The sequence below is a fragment of the Manis pentadactyla genome, chromosome 3 (genome assembly GCF_030020395.1).
Source record: "Manis pentadactyla isolate mManPen7 chromosome 3, mManPen7.hap1, whole genome shotgun sequence".
NCBI classification, from domain to species: domain Eukaryota; kingdom Metazoa; phylum Chordata; class Mammalia; order Pholidota; family Manidae; genus Manis; species Manis pentadactyla.
Window position 1 is genome coordinate 92082591 of NC_080021.1, and position 19280 is coordinate 92101870.

The 19280-nt window shown below is 40.1% G+C and overlaps 1 long non-coding RNA gene across 1 annotated transcript; it reads left to right on the plus strand.

The window, feature by feature from the left end:
* The first annotated feature begins 232 nt into the window (after positions 1 to 232).
* On the plus strand, positions 233 to 18863 carry LOC130683162 (uncharacterized). Its single transcript, XR_008996775.1, has 3 exons — positions 233 to 765; positions 853 to 888; positions 17859 to 18863. It is a non-coding gene; the product is annotated as an uncharacterized LOC130683162 (long non-coding RNA).
* Positions 18864 to 19280: the final 417 nt, after the last annotated feature.

Below are 19280 nucleotides of genomic sequence, written 5' to 3' on the forward strand. Positions count from 1 at the left end.
TTACGCTGTTCTGGCTTCTGTGTTTTTCATTTTATGGAGCTAACTCTGAGGAAACTTGAAAGTTTTTCCACTTAATTTTTGTCAGTATAAAAGCAGTGTCTGCTTGTTAAATAAATGTAAAAGAATGGAAGGAAGATAAGAAGTTACTGGTAATCCCCACCACTTACATATAAACCCTGTTTACATTTTCTTTGGTTTTAAAACATATTTAGGAACTCTGCACCTGATTTTTGTAGGTTTCAAATAGCCATAAATGGGAAAGCTTCTCAATGTGTTCTGAAAACTTGACATTCTTAAATGGTTATTTAAACCCAAAGTATTTCATTTGAGTTAAACTTTGACCAACCCAGGTGACTAGTTTATAGTTCTTGAAACCTTGTGGAATACTTGGTATCAGCAAAGACCACACACCCAGATTCCTGGAGCATGTCTTGTGTTTGTGTTTAAACACAACCCTGAAATGTTTTCTTTCCTACCTATTTCAGACACATTCTTCTCATCTGAAAGCTTTGTGTCTTACTCAACAACCTCTGTATCTAAACTATGCTGAAGATACATAGAAAAGAGATGACATCACAGAACTGATTCTGTTCTTTTAGCTTTGTGTTTAGCTTAAGTTGAGCATTTACAATGAGTCATACAATCTTGTGACCAGCTGGGCACTTTTCCAATCAGAGACTGTTAAGATCTTTGACAACAGAACCTGCAGTTGTTTGAAGAAGACGTATCAACAGTGACCTGGACGCTTGGTGATACCAGACTTCTGTGAGTAACAAAATGTGTTCTTGTTGAACAGCAAACAACAATGATGAGGTAATACTTAGTAAAGCTGACTCATTTCCTTATTTACAGATCAAAGGGGTTACTCTGAAAATAAATATCTTACAGGTAAGCAAAGTTTTCCTTCAGGTAACACATGGTGAGTTTCTCTAAAGCAAGGCTGACCATAACATTGTCAGCTGTCAGATCTATTAAAAAGCAGATTTTACTATGAAATAATGTCAGACATTAACAGCAAGGCTCATTTCTAGCCTTAATGCTATGAGAATTGCTGATTTCAGATGCTATTTGTAAGGAAGAATTTGTGTAAAGGTGATTTAAAGTTACTGATTAACTGAGACGTGGGATCAATGTTAACTTCCCTTTCTAAGTTCCACTGGGCACATTTTGCTGGTTTTTACAGCTGTAGCTGTTACCCTGGACATCTGTGTAGGATGTCTGTGGGGAATGCTGGGTGCCCCTCCGTGTCTATGGATGTCCCAGCTGTACAGGGCTGTGGGATTTCCAGCCATGTCATGTTGACTTGAACCAACTCAGCAGGCGCTTCCATCATGGGAAACCAAGAAACCTCCGCCTCCCTGACTTGCTGTCGTCTCCTGGGCTTTACAATCAGGCTGCCTTTACAAACACATTCCTCAAAGCTAGTTTGGAGCATATTTATTTTTAAAAATATAAGAAGCCTGCTGGGAGAAAAACATTAGATTAATGCATTCCTCTGAGCATCACCGAAAGTCATAACTCTTCTTCTTAGACCAGATTTTACTAGGACTTTACACAAATGGAAAAAGGCTCCTATAAATAGGATTTCATTGTTCTCATTCATTTATAATGTGTACATTGCCCTCTGTTGCCTCATTCTCTACTTGGTATTCCTTCTTCTGAAATCTCGGGTAATTTTAACCGTTGTACAATTCTTTTGGTTGTTGGGAAATCATGCATTATGAAACACATTAAATTGAGCACATTTAAAAATAGCCTAGTCTTTTCTACTGTTTGGGTAAGGCCACTTGCTTATTAGAGGTTGCTAACAGGCGTAAGTGGTCATGTGTGATCACCTCTAGAGCCAGCTTATTTGCTCAGAGGAAAGAATGCATTGAACAGCCATAGACTACATTCCAGAACATTAGCCAAACACTTTGCAAAAGCATGTGTTAGGTCACAGCAAAGCCCGCCACCACTCCTGGAAAAGCAGCTCTGAATGTCTGCCCATGTGACAGAAATCCTGTCGCAGATCAATATGGGCTCTCATTTGCAACAACTTTTATAAGTGGTTCTTGCCACCTCTTTTTTCCTGATAAAAAGCCATTGGAATTTGTAGTTTCAGGAAATTCATGGGACTCTGCTTTCTTTTAGGTTCTTCCTATGCTATGCAATTAATTCTTCCAGGGAACTTACATCTTCATATTATGTTGCAGGGCTGGGGAGGGTGTGTGTGCTGTAATTTTAAATACTTGAGGGGCTAGAAGAGATTTAGGAATTTAGGTGATTTAGATAAGACTTTGTTTTTTAACAGTCTCATAGATGAGAAAAATGTGACCTCGTGAAGTTAGAGGATTTGATCAGATTCACACAGCTAGAAACTATCAAGTCCGAACCTTGGTGAGCTCAAGTTGCTGTAACAAGTTATCACAGATGGGAGTTTATAAGCAACAGATATTTAGTCCTCCCTGCTCTGGGGCCTGGAGCCCAAGGTCATGGCACTGGCAGATCCCGTGTCTGGTGAGGCCGCTTCCTGGGTCACAAATGTGTCTCCATGCTGTGTCCTCTAGGGGAGGGAGGGAGCTCTGGGGTCTCTTTGTAAGGACACTGATCCCATCATGGGGCTCCACCCTCATGACCACATGTGGATAAAATGAGAGTTCCTGTGGCCAGGATTCTCACCTGGCCCTGGTTGACTAGCCCACTGCACACCTGTGGACAATTTGATTCTATAAAAAAAGCTCTGCCCAGTGCTCTGGGTGACACAGTGGCAGGGCTGCAAGGCTGCAGAACAGAGCAGAGGCTGGAGTGGTGGCAGCGCCAAGGACAGAGGCCCAGAGGATGGCTGTGCAGGACAAATGTGCAGAGAGGTCCAGAGGACAGCTGTGAGGACAGAGGGGCCCAGAGGCAGAGACTGGCTTGCTGCACGCAGATTCGCTCTGAGTGAACAGGATTTTAGTGACTGACTTACCACCTGGAAATAACCCTTTCACCCCAAGAACATTTTGCTGTCATTTTCTTTGGTCACATCGAATCCATAGCGAACTTGCCCAGGGCTGAAACCCATTGTCAAGACACTGCATAACCTCCCAGAGGCCCCATCTGCTGGCACCACCACCCTGGGGGGTAGGTGCCAACACAGGGTTTGGGGGGACACACACATTCAGACCATTATGGTTGGATTTCCACTCCACACCTTAAACAGTTTCATGTGTGTATGTGGATGTGCATGTGTGTGTGCATGCAAGATTTTAACCCCACCTGTGTAATTATTTCATTGGCCATTTTTTATTGGATGGAACGCAATGCCACAACGAGTGCACATGAGCACTTCAGGGGATGGAGTGCCTGGGACGCAGAGGCTGAAAGTTTTTCACCCTGTGTGTGACAGTGGTGTCCCCTGAAGGGCCTGGACCTCACACATCCTATGGAGGTGGAGCAGAGGAAATGACACTGGGCTCTCTCTTTCCAGATCTCCTCCAGCCCATGAGCATGTGGGGGTTGAATTGTGTCCCCCCAGAATTCATGTGTTGAAGTCTGAACTCCTAGTGTGACTGTATTTTGAGTTGGGGTCTCCAACGAGGTGATTAAGGTTAAAAGAGTTGTGAGGGTGGGGCCTGATCCAACAGGACCGGTGTCCTTAGACGAAGAGACCCCAGAGAGCCTGCTCTGTCTCTGCCCCTCCATGTGAAGGCGCAGTGCTGAGGTGGCCTGCTGCAAGTCAGGGAGAGGGCTCTTACCTGATCAGGAGCTGCAGCCTCCAGCGTGGTGAGGAATCAGCATCTGCTGCTCGGGCCCCATCTGTGGAGTCTGTGATGTGGCCCGTGCTCAAAGAGATCAGCACCATCTGTACAAGGAGGGTCACCTCCCTCCGAAGACCCTCCAGTGCCCTCCCCACCCACCCACCTTCTGTGCCTGCTTACCTACCCCCCTCTCCAATGACAAGCTTTGTCACTGGGACTCCAGTCTTGGGGTTTGTAATGATTTGTACCCCTCAGGTACTAGCCAAATCCATTTTTCACATTATAAAAAGTAATGTTTGTTGATTGACCAAGTGGTCTGGCAGATGGTTAGCCAATGTACCAGATAGGCTGAAATTGTTTGTTTGTTTTTACTGTAGTTTCAGGATTGACAAAGAAATACTGAGATAATTCTGCACAAAATTTTGGCAATTTGGAGATATGAGAGTATTGTTTATTTTCTCCTGGAATGATCTGGGTAGTTGGCTTGCATGTCCACATGCGATGTGGCTTGGGAAGCCAAATTCTACAAAGGAAGGGAAGATGTTTGCCAATAAAATTAAAATCCCATTAAATTCTCTGATACTTGGCCAGGATTCCTGTTCTCTTTCTTATAATTATTCAATCTATTCTTAGTTAAAAAGAGGGGGAAAACCCCATTGGACCCGAAGTGACTCCTCTCCACACTAACAGTCTTCCTTTGTTCACTCTGGATAAGATAGATTTAAAAGAAAGGAACCCACTTCTTTACTCCAGGCCACACAGTTTAATGTGGTGGCAGGATTTTCTGTTACTGTAATACCTTGGGCTTGATCAGAAAATAGAGTCATATGGACTGAAGCTACCAGGGATTAATGCTTTTTAATTGTCCTTAGAGAAAGTGAACCTATGTCATAAAACAATCCAAAAGGATTTTTCATTTGTATGCCTAACCTAAAATGACCCTGTGCTTAATTAAACACACTTGATGTAGGTCGCTGAGCATCAAGTTATCTTTCTATTAAATTATAAAAATAATTTTCAATTCAGATAATGTATTTTGCTTATCCAACACTAACGTTCAGTTATTTATTAGCCATCGTATTAGGTTTCTTTCTGAACTTTGCAAGTGTATTTTTAAAAATGTTCTGCCACTATTTCATTAAAGTCCAGCATCTAAGTGAAGCCACATTGGGCAGAGTGACTTGCTGGAATCCCAGCTAACTGACTGATAGCATTGGTTCCGTCTCTAGTAGCAAAGAGAGGAAAGCAATGACTTAATTATCTCACTAATTTTGGCACTTGTCTCCTTCCTCAGCAAGAGGAAATTAGCACTTGCAAAATGATCAAGATAACTGACATTATAAAAGTTTTGCTGGGATTATTTATTTAGTTAATTGCTTGAGAAACTTCTGAAATGTCAACTTCATTCTTTTGAAATGACTCTGCATATTTTAATGCAGTTAGGATTCCATTCAGCTGCAAGTTAGAGAGTCAATTAACAGAGGTACTCATGATCCAGGTTATATTTAGTGTACATAAAAATAAGTACAGAGGAGGAGAATTCCAGGCTAATGTAGTCTCTTAATAACATTTTCAAGGATCCAGTTTCCTTCTTTGATTTCTGATCCATCATCTCTGCTTTGTAGTTTTTATCTTCACGGTTCTAGGCTGCCTGCTGTCTTTCTAGGCAGCTCCATGTCCCTCCAGGCTTGAAAAAGAGGGAAGATTATTGTTCAACAGGTATAAAGTTTCAGGTATACATGATGAATTAGTTCTAGACTCTGCTGTGCCACATCATGCCTGTAGTTAACAATACTGTATCATTCACTTGAAAATGTGGGAGTGTAGATCTTGTGTTTAAGTGTTCTTATGACAGAAAGAAAAAGAAAAAAAGGGGACATGAAGAAACTTTTGGAGGTGATGGATGCATCTACTACCTTGATGGTGCTGATGGCACAGGTGGCTGCCTATGTTCAAATTCATAATCCAGAAAGAACTTTGCTGCATGCCCATCCCCAGCCACAAAGGAGGTTTTGAATCAGCTTTCCAAGCTCTGTAGTGGTAGAAGCAAAGCAGTGTGAGTTTAGTAACTTTGGGGTAGAAAATTTAAACCTTTGCCATGTGTATGTCATGGATAGGATGTGAGAGGTACCAAAGACACTTAAGGTGTGGGTTTATCTCCTTCCTTTGTTGACTTCACCCAAACAAAATTCCAAAAGAAAAAAAATTCCATATTTTTTAGTTTACTAGAACTAAGAGTAAAATTAAATGAGCCACATTATGTTCAATTCTGCTGCTATCACCCACTGGCTGTATGACCCAGGCAAGGTGCTTACAGCTGACAAGTCTTGGTTTCCTTATTTGTAAAAATGAGATTCCCCACTTGGTAGATTTCTGCAGGACTCATCATCAGTCCTGTGTGATTCCTCTGTTGCACTTAACCCAGGTTTCTCCCAGACTTTCTTTGGCCAGTGGGACAAAGCACATGAAACAAGCAAACAGACACAAGGACATGATTAAAGCTTGCCCTGGTGGGTGGGGTTGGTGCCCTGGGGCTTCCAGTCTGTGAAGAAGCTTGGCAAGGAAGACCTTCTGGAGAGAGAGGCACAGTTCCTAGCTGTCCAGCGAAGCCCAAACCCCTCACCAACCTGCAAGCTAACTGCAGCTGCAAGCAAAGCCCGGGTTAAACCTGCATGAAGTCTAAGCGACAAACCCACAGGTATGTTTTAAAAAGTCAGGCATTGTTGGTTTAAGTCACTAAGTTTTGGGGCAGAAAAAGATAACTCATGCACACACCAGCTTTCCAGTGTTGTGGCCAGGATCAGCTGCACAGATTGTGAGATCCCTGGAACAGAGCGAGACCTCAAAACCCTAGTGATTATTAATGCTGCTGTCGTTATTGTCCATTGTTCAACATACATCCATGAAAAATGTTTGTCAGTTAGGAAGAGAACATTCCACAGAGAGTTTCTTAGCACCTGCCCTCTGTAATGGTTTTTTTTTCTTTAAGGAGATTACATCCTGACTAATACATTTAAGATAAAGTAACAGTGCATGTACTACCAGAGGTTATGAATAAATACTAAGGGATCCAACTCTAGGAAACATATCCAGCAGGTGAACATTTAAAGAATCAGGAATCAAGATAGGTTTTGGGAGAAAACTTCATGGAAAATATTTCTCTTGATCAAAGTCTTGAATGAAGGGAAGTATTTCAATAATGTGAACACTAATAATACTATCAATATCTGCCATTAGTTGAGAAAGTATCTTGTTGCCAGCATGACAATAAACACTTTCTATGCAATTTCAGATTTAATGCCATAGTATTAAATTCATTTCAGATTTTACCATAACCTAATGGGGCAGTTTTACCTAACCCTCATTTACAGACAGCAAGGACACAAAATGAGAGAGAAATTAAGAAATTTCCCCATCTGTCCAATGCTGCCCCGCTGGTTGGCAGTAGAGCTGAGATTTGACACCAGGGTTGTCTGATTCCAGAGCCAATGCTCTTCCTCTTTGCATAGAGGCTGGCGGAGAAATAACATGCATTTTTGCTCCAAGAAAACTCACGTCCAGGTTGAGGGGAGAGGTCGCTGTTAACCACCATCACAAGTCTGCCCTGACCTATATTCTAAAGGGTCCCAAGTCAGTGCATTAACAGACCATTCTCGTAATGATTAAAAGACATGCCTCACTGTCCTAAAGCAGGAGGATAAGGACAGCCAGCCCGGAGCAGCGCACATACCCTGCCTGGCTCTGACCTTGCACTTTGTATACCTGACTCTTAGTTTATTACTCCCAACAACCGCACAAGTGAAGGTCCTTATAGATGATATACCCAGATCCAGAGAAATTCAGTCGATCTCCAGAGGCACAGAACTGCAAAAATGGCAGGTCAGGGTGGAAGTCCAGGCTGTCAAGCTCCAGATGCTGGGATGTACCCATGGAGCTCAGGGGCTCCTCTTAATACTGCGTGACCCCTACCGAACAGACCTCTACCATCAACAAAACCAGGAGGTGGATGAGTCTACACGGAGTGCATTCAGACTTTCTATAAGCCATTTAAAATGAATACCTGAGTCTGTGAGTAAAAATGTTGTTTTCTTTTCTTTTTTTTTTTTTTTTCTGGTTCTCGGCTCTTAGGCTGAAACACATTTCTGATTGACCCTTGCACAATGATTTTTTCTCCTTGTTGGGACTTCACTGAACACAGAGAAGAGAAAAGACAGCCCATTTCTAACTAAAGGAACCATTATATTTGTTATGTTACACACAGATTCAAGCAAAGTCTTATAGGTCAATTCAAGTTGGCATTTGCCACACTGCTGCTGCCCCATGTAAAGCAAATAGTTTGGGTTAAAATCCTACTTTGATTTGGACTGTCTGAGTAACTGTCTTGGCACCTCATTTCCCCTAGGCATATATAAGCCAGAGTCGGTTTTACTTTTGAGTAATCAAAAAAGGCATCTGAGAATCCAGTAATTCAATGGATAATGCAAGTCCAGTTATCATTAATTGAATTAATGGCATGATTGGTTTTGCCAAAGGCAAATTTTTAAGTCTCATGATGGCTTTTGTCTGAATTTTCAAACTTGCTGAGAAAATTCCAGAAAATTTGAATCCTGTCCCTGAGATGTACTCCTTGCTCAAAACAGTTGGAACTCTCCTTGTGGGAAGTCCCTCCAACCTTCAGGTGTGGGAGTTAATTACTCTTTTTGGAGGCATAGACTTCAGATGTTTTTTAGTGGTAGCTAGTGATTAACCTGGGGATTCTGTTAAAAAAACAGATGAAACATTGAAGTATGATTCTAAAGCCACAAGTCTGACCATCTTATGTGATGAATTCAATCTGAAAATATTTCCAAAAAAGGAATTTCCTAATTCTTTTTTCACTGTATCTTTTGAATTTTAAACTGTGTGATTGTGTTCCAACTCAATGAAAAAAATAAGGATAAAAACGAAAGCACATTTTGGGATAATATATAGACACACAGGTACATATACTCACAGAACTTTCTTCACATTATTACAGGAGGAAATGCACCTTTGAATGCAGAAAGTCATGCTTATTTTATTTTTCTAATTTATTTAATTTCTCCTTATTTTCTAAATACTATTTTATTTTTACAACACTCCTATTACTTTATAGCCCTCACACTGGTGCACAGCTAGATACCCCCACCTCTGCAGGGAGACATTTCCATCACACAGGTTTCCAGCCAGGACCTCCAGCTTCCTCCTTGCCCTTCTCCGTTTCTCCCTGCTGGTAACTGGAGCTGTGGCTCCTTTACAGAAAGAGCACCTGCTATCATTTTCATGGCACTTTGAGGAGAGCCCTAGGGGACAATTCAGCACTTTTGCCACTTAAGAATGTCAGCGAACGGCCATCAGTGACCCTCACTTAGGGGACTGAGTGCCCCTGCCAGCCTGACAATTAAGCCCCATGCACAGATGCTATGTATTCTGCATTCACATCACAGGGCAGTGGTCAATGCAACAACTGCATCTTTTATTTTGTACTTTTTTGGAAATTCAATATTAATACAATTTGTCACTTTTCTCTAAGGAGCACTTACCAGGCTAGGATTTCAGTATGTTTTACCAATTTAGTTGTTATAAGGGCCTGCAAATGCCTTGATTTTAAAACCTTATTTTCCAGGTCTTTGAGGGCTGGCTATAACCTGAGATTATTTTCATAATGGACTGCTCATATAATGTACTTCTTAAAAGCCAAATGATACTTATAACTTCATTTTGCATATTGAGTGACATTTTTAGCTTGGATTTAATAATCCAACATTATAATAAAAATAATAGTGGTAAGGCTTTGAAAATCCATTACACATTCCTTCTACCCAGGTGAGCTCATTAACTCTTAGATAAAAGAAATTTGAATTAAAAAAAAAGACTTGATTTGATTCTGCCTGATGTGATGACTTGGGAAAGAATGAGAAGTGGAAGTGGATTCTCCTGACTTCAAATTCAGGGCTGAGTTTGCTAGACTGACCAGTTACACTAGGTGGAGAGATTTTAAAAGTAAAAGCAAAGCCAGAGGCACCCCATCATCTCTGAGTCGCTCATAGGAATTTGAAGGAAGGCTGAGATTTCTGTGTTCATCATCCTGAGGAAGATGAAACCAGGGGAAACAAGAAAGGAATTTTAAGCCCCAAACCTTACAAACAAAACATGCAAACAAGATGGGACTTTCAAACATTCTGAGCCTTATCAAAATGTTTCCTACCCCATTCTTCTGTCTAAAATGTTGTGTTAATCAGCAAGGACTCGAGTGCAAATTCAGTCATTTTCAGGATTTGGGGACACCTCCTAGGCACGCAGACTTTACTAAGGTGTAATGGGTTGACTTGTGTCAAATTCATATGTTGAAGTCCTAATCCACTACCTGAGAATGTGACCTTACTTGGAAAGAGGGTATTTACAGAGTGGCGATAAAATGTCCTTATAAGGAGGTGACATTAGGACACAGGGAGGCACGGGGGAGGAGGGCACATGGAGATGAGATCAGACATTCGGGTGAAGAGTCTACAGGCCAAGGAACACCAAAGATTGCAGAGAAACCCAAGAAAGCCCCAGAAGCAGGAAGGAGGACTAGGCAGATGCTCTCTCACAGCCTCAGAGGGAATCAGCCCTACTAATGCCTTAACCTCTGACTCCCAACCTCCAGAGATGGAAGACAATACATTTCTGTTGTTTATGCCACCTAGTTTGGGGTTTGTGGTGACCCCAGCAAATGAATACACAAAGCATATGGGGAATCAAAGCCACGTCAAATGTAATCCAGTCCATCAAGAGCCTACAATGAATCTAGTGAGCCATCCCCGGAAACACTGAACAATCACAGGAGGCAGATCGATTGAAGGCCTCAAGAGTTAATTCCAGTTGCCAATGTTGTTAAAATCCAGATGGCAGGAGGGAGATAGGGACAGACCTGGAAGGCTCCCGTAGCCCTAGTGTGACAAGCACAGGATGGGAATGCAGGGTCCAGAGGAGCGAAGCAAAGCTCGTGGTTTGGGAGCTGGGAGCTGGGGACAAGAGCTACCTCTGCCCTGGCAAAGCACAGTGCATGTTCTGACCGCAAAGGGAGGAGCCGTAAGCTGGGCAGAAAAGTGCCTCGATAGGTGAGGTAGTTATGAGCTGTCATGCTCAGGATTTCCAGGAGGATGTATATTTACTCTATTTCATATCTTACTTTAAACAATAATAAAAAAGTAAAATTGCAAAATTTTATGTTGTTCCTTCCATATAATGAATATAAAATGTAGAAGTAACATACACCCAGTACCCATGGGAACATCCTCATTACATGGGGATGATTTATCATTTAAAGTTATTAAAGGAAATTGAATTTTATTCATAAAGATGAAAACATTTATTGCCATTTGTAGAGCTTATCTAAATTGACATACATTTTCAATATTTAATCACAGGTAATGTAGGGAAAAATACTTTAATAATCAATTGAGATTTTCTTTAAATATGGCTTTGACTGTTTTTTGAGAAGTTTTTCTATTAACTAATTTTCTCTCAATGGACATAACCACTTGCTCATGTTTGCTTTGGTCTATTATAGTCTATATCATCCTTCCAACAGCTAATTCATTTCTACTTTTACTGTGCAGAATACATCATTTTAGTTTTATTTTACTCTGAGGAAAGTCCCAATGTGTAAGTCTAAATATCAAAGATATTGAGGCAAGGCAGTGGTGTAAAAACCACAATGGAAATTTGACTCATTATGAAACTTCAAAATTTGCAATGTGCCACTAAAAATAATTAGTCATCCCTTAATGCTTGGCAAGATTTCTTGTTGGATATTCTGTAACTATGAAATACATGCAAGTAATTCACTGTTCTTTACACTCCATGGTTGGCAATGACCAGTTGATACCCAGGATGGTGTTCGGTGGCTGGTATTCAGTGGCTGGTTTGCGGCAGAGGAGTGTTATGTAGGCCATGTGTGGGCATTAAGGATGCCCGTTGCATAGCTTCCACTTACGCAGTTAAAAATTAAAAGCAAGTAATTCTATTATGTCATTGCCATAATTAAAATATGGACAGAAAGGTTGATATCACATTAAAAAGTGGACCTTGCAGTAGTTGAACAGAGATGTGATGAAATAATGATCTGCTTAATTTGCATATAGGTCTTCAAATTAATAAAACCAGCATATAACTGTGTAGAAGACATCCCGTGTTGTCTAGAAAACCAGCAGCAAGCTACCATCTGTTCAGAATTGTTTTCCCCAATATGCAGTTCACCATATACACTCCATCTTTATCAATGCATGTGATAGTTCAGTGAAATGTATCTTAATTAAAGAGGGTCACTCTTTCTCGTGGCACACACCATGCTACTGCTCACCAATTGCCTTGAAAATAAGTGACATGTCATATTTCATTTTTTCCAACTTTACCTAAGTACAATTAACTAAAATGTGAATGTATTTCAGGGGTACAGTGTGAAGGTTTGATATAAATATATGTGTGGGGAGAATGCTTAAAATTTGCCCTCTCAGCAAGTTTCAAGTGTACAATGCAGCATGGTTGCTTCTAATCACCATGCTGTATATTAGATCCCCAGAATGTATTCATCTTATAACTTAAAGTTTGTACCCTCTGAACAACAGATCCCAATTTCTCCCAGCCCCAGCCCCTGGTCACCACATTCTGCTCTCTGCTTCTCTGAGTTTGACTTTTAAAGATTCCACATACAAGTGTGGTTGTGTAGTATCTGCCTTTCTGTGTCTGGATGACTTTCCTTAGCAGACTGTCCTCCAGGTTCATCTCTGTTATGGCAAATGGAAGGATTTCCTTCTTTTTAGTGAATATTATAAAAGAATATTCCATTGAATGTATGTGCCACATTTTCTTTTATCCATTTGTCCATTGATGGACACTTGGGATGCTTCCACATCTTGGCTGTTATGAGTAATGCTGCAACAAACATGGGTGTGTGGATAGCTCTTTGAGACAGTGTTTTTTCTTCCTGTGGGTGTAAACCAGGAGTGGCACTGCTGGATCACAAGGAAGTTCTGTTTTTAATTTTTTGAACACCCTCCATACTGTTTTCCATAACGGTGGCACCACTTTACAGTCTCAGCCCAGAGAATTCCCCTCTCTCCACACCCTTGCTAACAATTGTCATCTCTTGTCTTCTTGATAATAACCATCCTAACAGGTGTGAGGTGGTATCTCACTGTGGTTTTGATTTGCATTTCTCCAATGAGTAGTTGGGTTGAGCACCTTTTCACTTACTATTGGCCATTTGTATGTCTTCTTTGGGAAAAATGTCTCTTCAGGTCCTTTGCCCACTTTTTAATTGTTATTTGTTTTTATGCTGTTGAGTTTTAAGAGTTCTTTCTATATTTTGCATATTAGCACCTTATCTCATACATAATTTGCAAATATTTTCTCCTATTCCATAGGCTGGCTTTTCATTCTGTCGTCGATTGTTTCCTCTGCTGTGCAGAAGCTCTTAAGTTTGATGTCCCACTCATTTATCTTTGCTTCTGTTGCCTGTGCTTTTGGTGTCATAGGACATAGAATAAAAACTAAGGATAAACAGCTTTCAGCTATTTCAGAGCTCTGGCAGAGAACTCATAGGCCTCTTCTCAATGAACAGCAAAGGTAGGAGGCATTGCAAACCACGGTGCCGCAGTTTTTATTTGGTTATTTGCTCCCCTGCCCTTCGTTTACCTAGAAACACCTCATTTGAAAGGAAGCAAGCAGCAGTCTCATCTGTATTCTGAAAAAGCCCTTAAGTCCAGTCCCTTTCTTATATTTTATAGAACAAGTTTGTTATAAATTGGGTGACATATTCTCAATTCTTACAAATGCTAAATGTTGGTTGCAACTCTAATTTTAACAACAATCTAAGCAGAGGTTTCTAAACATTTTGGGGCAACACACCCCATCAGAAAAAAGTTTTCAATCATAAATATTCAAAAACACTAATATTTATTGATTTGTAAGTGATAGGTATAGAAGTCTGTTATATTTTGAGCATTATAAAGGATACACAGAAACATGAATTGAAACACAAATCAGATAAGAATAATTGTCAGGGTAAGTTCTAAATTATTTCTTGTATTCCAGTGCATCATTTCCAGCAGTCTTTGGGTGTCATACCCCACTTTTGAGATCCCTGAGCTAGTATGAGACATGAGGGCATCAGAGAGGTACTCATAGAGAGAATGATGTGGTCATTCCCCTCTTAATGACCCTGCCTGAGTGAGGATGTTTCCTTTATCACCCAAGTAAAGCCACACCGGACAACAGTAACTTTTAAATATTCTTTGATATGATTCCTTTACTGTTGATTACTTTGCAATCACAAAGAATGAATTAGTGTCTGCTAGGCACAGGTACAAGAACACATTGCCATAATCACTGAAGGGAAGTAATGAGTTTTATATTATGGCACATGAATTAAATCATGGACACATAATCATGCATACATTTCCTATGTTGGAAGAAGATGGGGCCAGCATTTATTGATGACCTACTGTGTGCCAGGCACAGTTCTTGGTGACTTAAATATGTTAAAACAGATCAGGACTCTAAAACCTTTACCTAATGTTTGGCATATAGCACGTTTCATTATCTTTCTCTTGCAATCATCAAAATTGCCTAGATAATTAGGTATCAGCATCTTCACTGTTTACAAATAAGTCACCTAAGGATCAGAGAGTTTTAAGAAACTGACTGTAGTCACACCCGATAGAAGGCAGAAGAGTCCTTTCTGGTTCTGTAACTACATTTTCAGGGTTTTTTGTTTTTGTTTTGTACTTCTGTCATTCTAAGTGCAGTACTGGTTTTGTCACCTATGACAATGATATTTTTGGCCACATGTGCAGAATGGCTTATTGCATATTCTTTGTTGTTCTGGTGGTCAGAGTGTTATAATTACGTCTATGCTTTAAAATGAATTTACCTTGATTTCCTTTTTTTTGTTGCATGGGTGATGATGAGCTTATGATGATTACATTTCTCAGGTCCTCTAGGAGGTTGGATTTACTTCAGTGTTTCATTGTCTACAATCTGTGTTAGTTATCTACTGCTGTGTACAATTACCCACAAAATGTAGCGGACTAAAACAACCATGATGTTAGCGAGTCCATGGCTCAGGAGTGGGGGTGTGGCCAAAGTGTGTGGTTCTGCCACGGATTCTCTTAGTTTGCAGTCCAGGTCTCTGTCGTAGCTGCATCATTTGAAGGCTTGACTGGGGCTCCTTCTCCACCATCTCTTCCATGATGGTTCACTCATGCTCAAGCATCCTCACAGGAATATAAAGCCAGAAGGAATTTCCTGCTTGGTGGTATTCAAGGTTGTTTATTTTATTTTTTAATTTTTTTGTGAGCAGTGCAGCCAATCTTTCAAGGAAAACTTGAAGAAGGCATCTGTAGGAGAGGGGACAGAGCTGCTCTGATGTGGAGGTGGACACCCTTCCCCCCTCCTCCTCCCTTTCCTGAGACAGAATTTGAAAACCAATAATCTGGGCTGAGCTGCTAATTTAAAATCCTTATTTATTTGTTGTCCTCTTCAGGGATCTGCAAAAATGACAGAATTCCAATTTTTGTGTTTAAAAAGGCATTATCCTAAAATTTAAAAAATTGCCAAGGTAAGTAGTAGTGTTTTAACAGGAGCTATTCACTTGCTAGAATTGCATAAGAATTGGAGATGAACAATTTAGGAGTAAACGTGGCTCTGGGCTCCTAAAGGACTGCTGGTCCTCCTCTACCCAACTTTATTAACAGTGTGGGAAACACACAGCTATTGAGATCTCAGGGAGACCTTGTGAGTCTGGAGTTTACCTGGCTCAAAATCGGCTCTGTAACCTTTCACCTGCTTTTCATGTCTACACTCCAGCTTCCTTCCCTCTTCCAAGGGGCTGGCTTGTTTCATGGAGCCTCTCTTCTTGTCCTCATCACCTGCCTTTTAAAATGAGATCAGGCGCTTCATGCATCCATTCAGTCCACAATACGTGACTATTTCCTGGGCCCATGGAGGTCTGGTTCTCACCAGAGAACTTGCAAAGGCAAATAAGACATGGTCATTACCTTCCATTAGGACAGGATGTAGCCTGGGAATCAGAGTTACAAAAAAAAAAATGTGTATTCCAGCTTCAAATGGTCATAACATTTAAAGAACTAATTTTCTTTTAATGGGCCTTTTTAAAGTATGTGGGAAATATTATGTACCAAGCTTTAAAAAACATAATTTTAGAACCTCAAAAGGCACTAAGTTAAATGTATGCTTTCTGCATTTTTTTTCCATTTTAACATTTTTAGTTAATTTGGCCTATAAAATGCTATCAAAGTACAGTTAAGTCAAAAACAGTTTTCAGTGAGTCTCCTAAGTATAAATAGCTTTCAAAAAAATTCTTTTTAATAGATTATGATTTGGACAGTTGATGAGAAGGAAGAAACCAACAGAATATAGAAAATTTAATCAAGTTTTTGAAAACTTAGCTTAAAGTCCTACCAGGAGATAAAAAATATACAATTAAGCTTCTTTTACAAAAAAACCCCACATAATTCCTCTTCCGTCCACCTCATTCTCTGTTCTTTTTCTAAGAATTCGTACGTTAAGTTTACATGTTCCTCCTCTCAGTATCGTTATTTACAACACCCACTGTTTCCATGGTTACACAGAATGTCTGTTCCCATAGCAACACTCTTGGTTTCCTAAACAAATAGTATCACAGAGTTAATCTTGTTTCAGTGTTATTGTACTATGTTATTAGGTACAAAATTCAAAAAATAATTTAAGCAGGGCTTGAAAGGAGGTGGGTTGGTTTTATTGCTTGGTGCTTTCAATATTAAATTTCAATTTCATATTAAAATACATATCCATTTGAAAAATAGTGGGAATTTTGCATAGTAAACATGATACCAATTTTATTCACTAGTTAAAAACACTGTAATTTAATAAGAGGGTATTCCAATACATGAACTATACATAGGGAGAGGCTTACCATCTTCAGATTAAGATGACTGTTTTTCAGTTGGCCTGGATGATTTAGTTTCCCTAAATCTCTGAAGTCATTTATAACCCTACCCACAGCCATATTTCCCTTTGCTGTTTTTGCATTTTAAGTGATTTCTGCCGGTTTTGCCTTTTATTTTGCAGCCTTGCAGGCACAGCTGTGAAGTAGACTTCCAGAGGACTTGAAAACTTCCTTTTTCTCCAATTGAAACAAAAGAGAAAAATTAGTTGGTTTCAGTGATTTTGTCTTTAAATTTTTTTGTCATTACCCTCATTTCCTTCCTTAGGAGCAGATCTTTGGGACTCTTTCAGAAATGGGACTCTGTCTTCCCCCAGCCTCAACACATATATACATACAAGCAGTTCCATTTAATTGAATTGAGTGTATTTGGCTCCTATAGGAGAGCTTTTGCACACAGAGGATCTCAATGTGCAGCATAAGGAAACAGGAAAATTACTTTTATTTAACTGAAGTAAGAGAGACTCTGTCACCAATCCCATGGCATTGCCTTTTCCAGCTCAGGAAATCTGGGTCTCTGCACTCTGCACTCTGCCCCATTAACGTGGCATTTCAGAAGCCAGCTTTTTCACCTTGCTTTTGAGAGTGTCTTACTTTAAGTATATTATTATTTAAATGACTTTCCCTCCCCAGTTTTAGCATGAAAGGATTGGCATGGATTATAATATAATAATTTGCAAATGTGAAATAGTTTGCTCTGCTTTGGGGAGAGGAGTCAATAATGAACTACAGCTAATATCAAAATTTGGACCCACCACACCCTATGGGGACAGCTTGGGGGCCATCAGACCAGTGAGCGGGAGGACGTCAGACCTCTGCTCAGGCATGTCCTAGCTATAGGATTTGGGGCCTGTTACTGTACTCCTCTGAGCCTCACATTCCTCATCTATAAAACTGGGAAAGTCTCCCCTGACTTTGCAGCATTGTTCAGAGATCAAAGATAAGTAAACATCTTGGTGACTCTTGTCTTGCTAAGTGGTAGCTATTGTTATGCTTTACTAATTTTCCTTTTCTTGGTAATTTGGGGACCAGCGTCAGAGCCTGATTCCTCTGCAGCACTAGATGAGGATGGATCCCACCGCAGGTGGCTTCAACTTTTCTCCCCTCCCCTTCCCTCTCCGCTTCAGGTTTTCCAATCAGAGAGAGGTGAGCATTCAGATGCCAGCAGCCACCTGGCCGGTGTGGGTCCCTTATTGGCGGCAGACATGCCATTTGGAAAACCCTAGAGAGAGGTCCTTACTGATCTCCATCCAGCGATCTCCATCTCCATGCGGTGAGGATATACCGGTGTGTCTGAGCCTCCAGTAATCATCTGGAGATCTTGTTGAAAAATAGGGTTTGGTGGGGGCAGGTCTGGGTGGGGACTGCTTCTGATGGCTGCAAGCTGATGATGCCGCTGTTGCCAGTCCAGGGACCTCATCTTGAATGGGAAAGATCTAAACTCCTCAAATGAGAGATTTTCTCATATTTATTAAGACCCTGGTGAGGGACCAGATTCCATAACACTGGGGTCCCAAACTACTTTGTCCTGGGCATATTTGGGGTTCTTGTTCTTCTAGTACAAGATCCAAAGCATCCTGTTGCATTGAACTTGGCTTCCTTGTAAGATGAAGAGAAGATGCTGGCTGGAGTCTTGGGTCCTTTTCAATCATCACATGGCACACTTCCTTCATTTAAAAGTAATTTAAATCAGGGAATATTCAGAATTGTGTCCATTAAAATTGTGATTAATTAAATTCTGTTCAGCTGATTTGAATCTCCTATAAGACTAAGAATCAATATGCTTCTGTTGTATTAGGAAAAATGTATAACAGCATTAGAACTGATTATCAAAAATAGCTTAATATTCCAAAAAGAAATTCAGTAACTCATTGATGAATGAGTTTAGAAGCTGGCTGCATATCATGTAATCACCAAAAACTACAATGTAGTTAATGTTTCAGAATTTGCTAAGAGAGTTTTGTTTTCATTTCCTTATGTTACATTGACAGTATAACAAATCCAGTCAAGTTTTCTTAGACAATACTGTGTTTGGTTTCTATTCTCTTGTACTTTAGAACTCTGTTAGGATTTTATTTGTTGTATCTTAATAGCAATGTTTCTTGCACAGGAACCTTTTAATGGAAATTCACTCTTTTCTGAGATTATGTTTTAAAATGAAACTATATTTGAAAAACCTAAAAAAAAAAATCCAGGGCTTTCTAGGGGATTTTGTCACTTGGGTTTTCCTTATTTATGATCTCATTGTCAAGGATTGCATGAGCTTCTAAAAAGTCAAAGGGATTGGGGTTTCCAATAAATATATGCAAACAGACTTGTTTTCATTTTTATTCATATGCTAAATATATTCACTCAACTAGCATTGACCTCATAGTGAATCATGATGAATCTATTTGCCCTTCTCAAAAATAGCAATAAAACTGTAACAAAATCAATTCCCGTAGGGAAAGGAGGCAGTCAGCATCTAATAGTGGCTTGCTTGCTGTGCAAAATATTCCAATTGTTGATGGAAAACTCATAAAAATATATTAAAAATGTGGATGAAAATA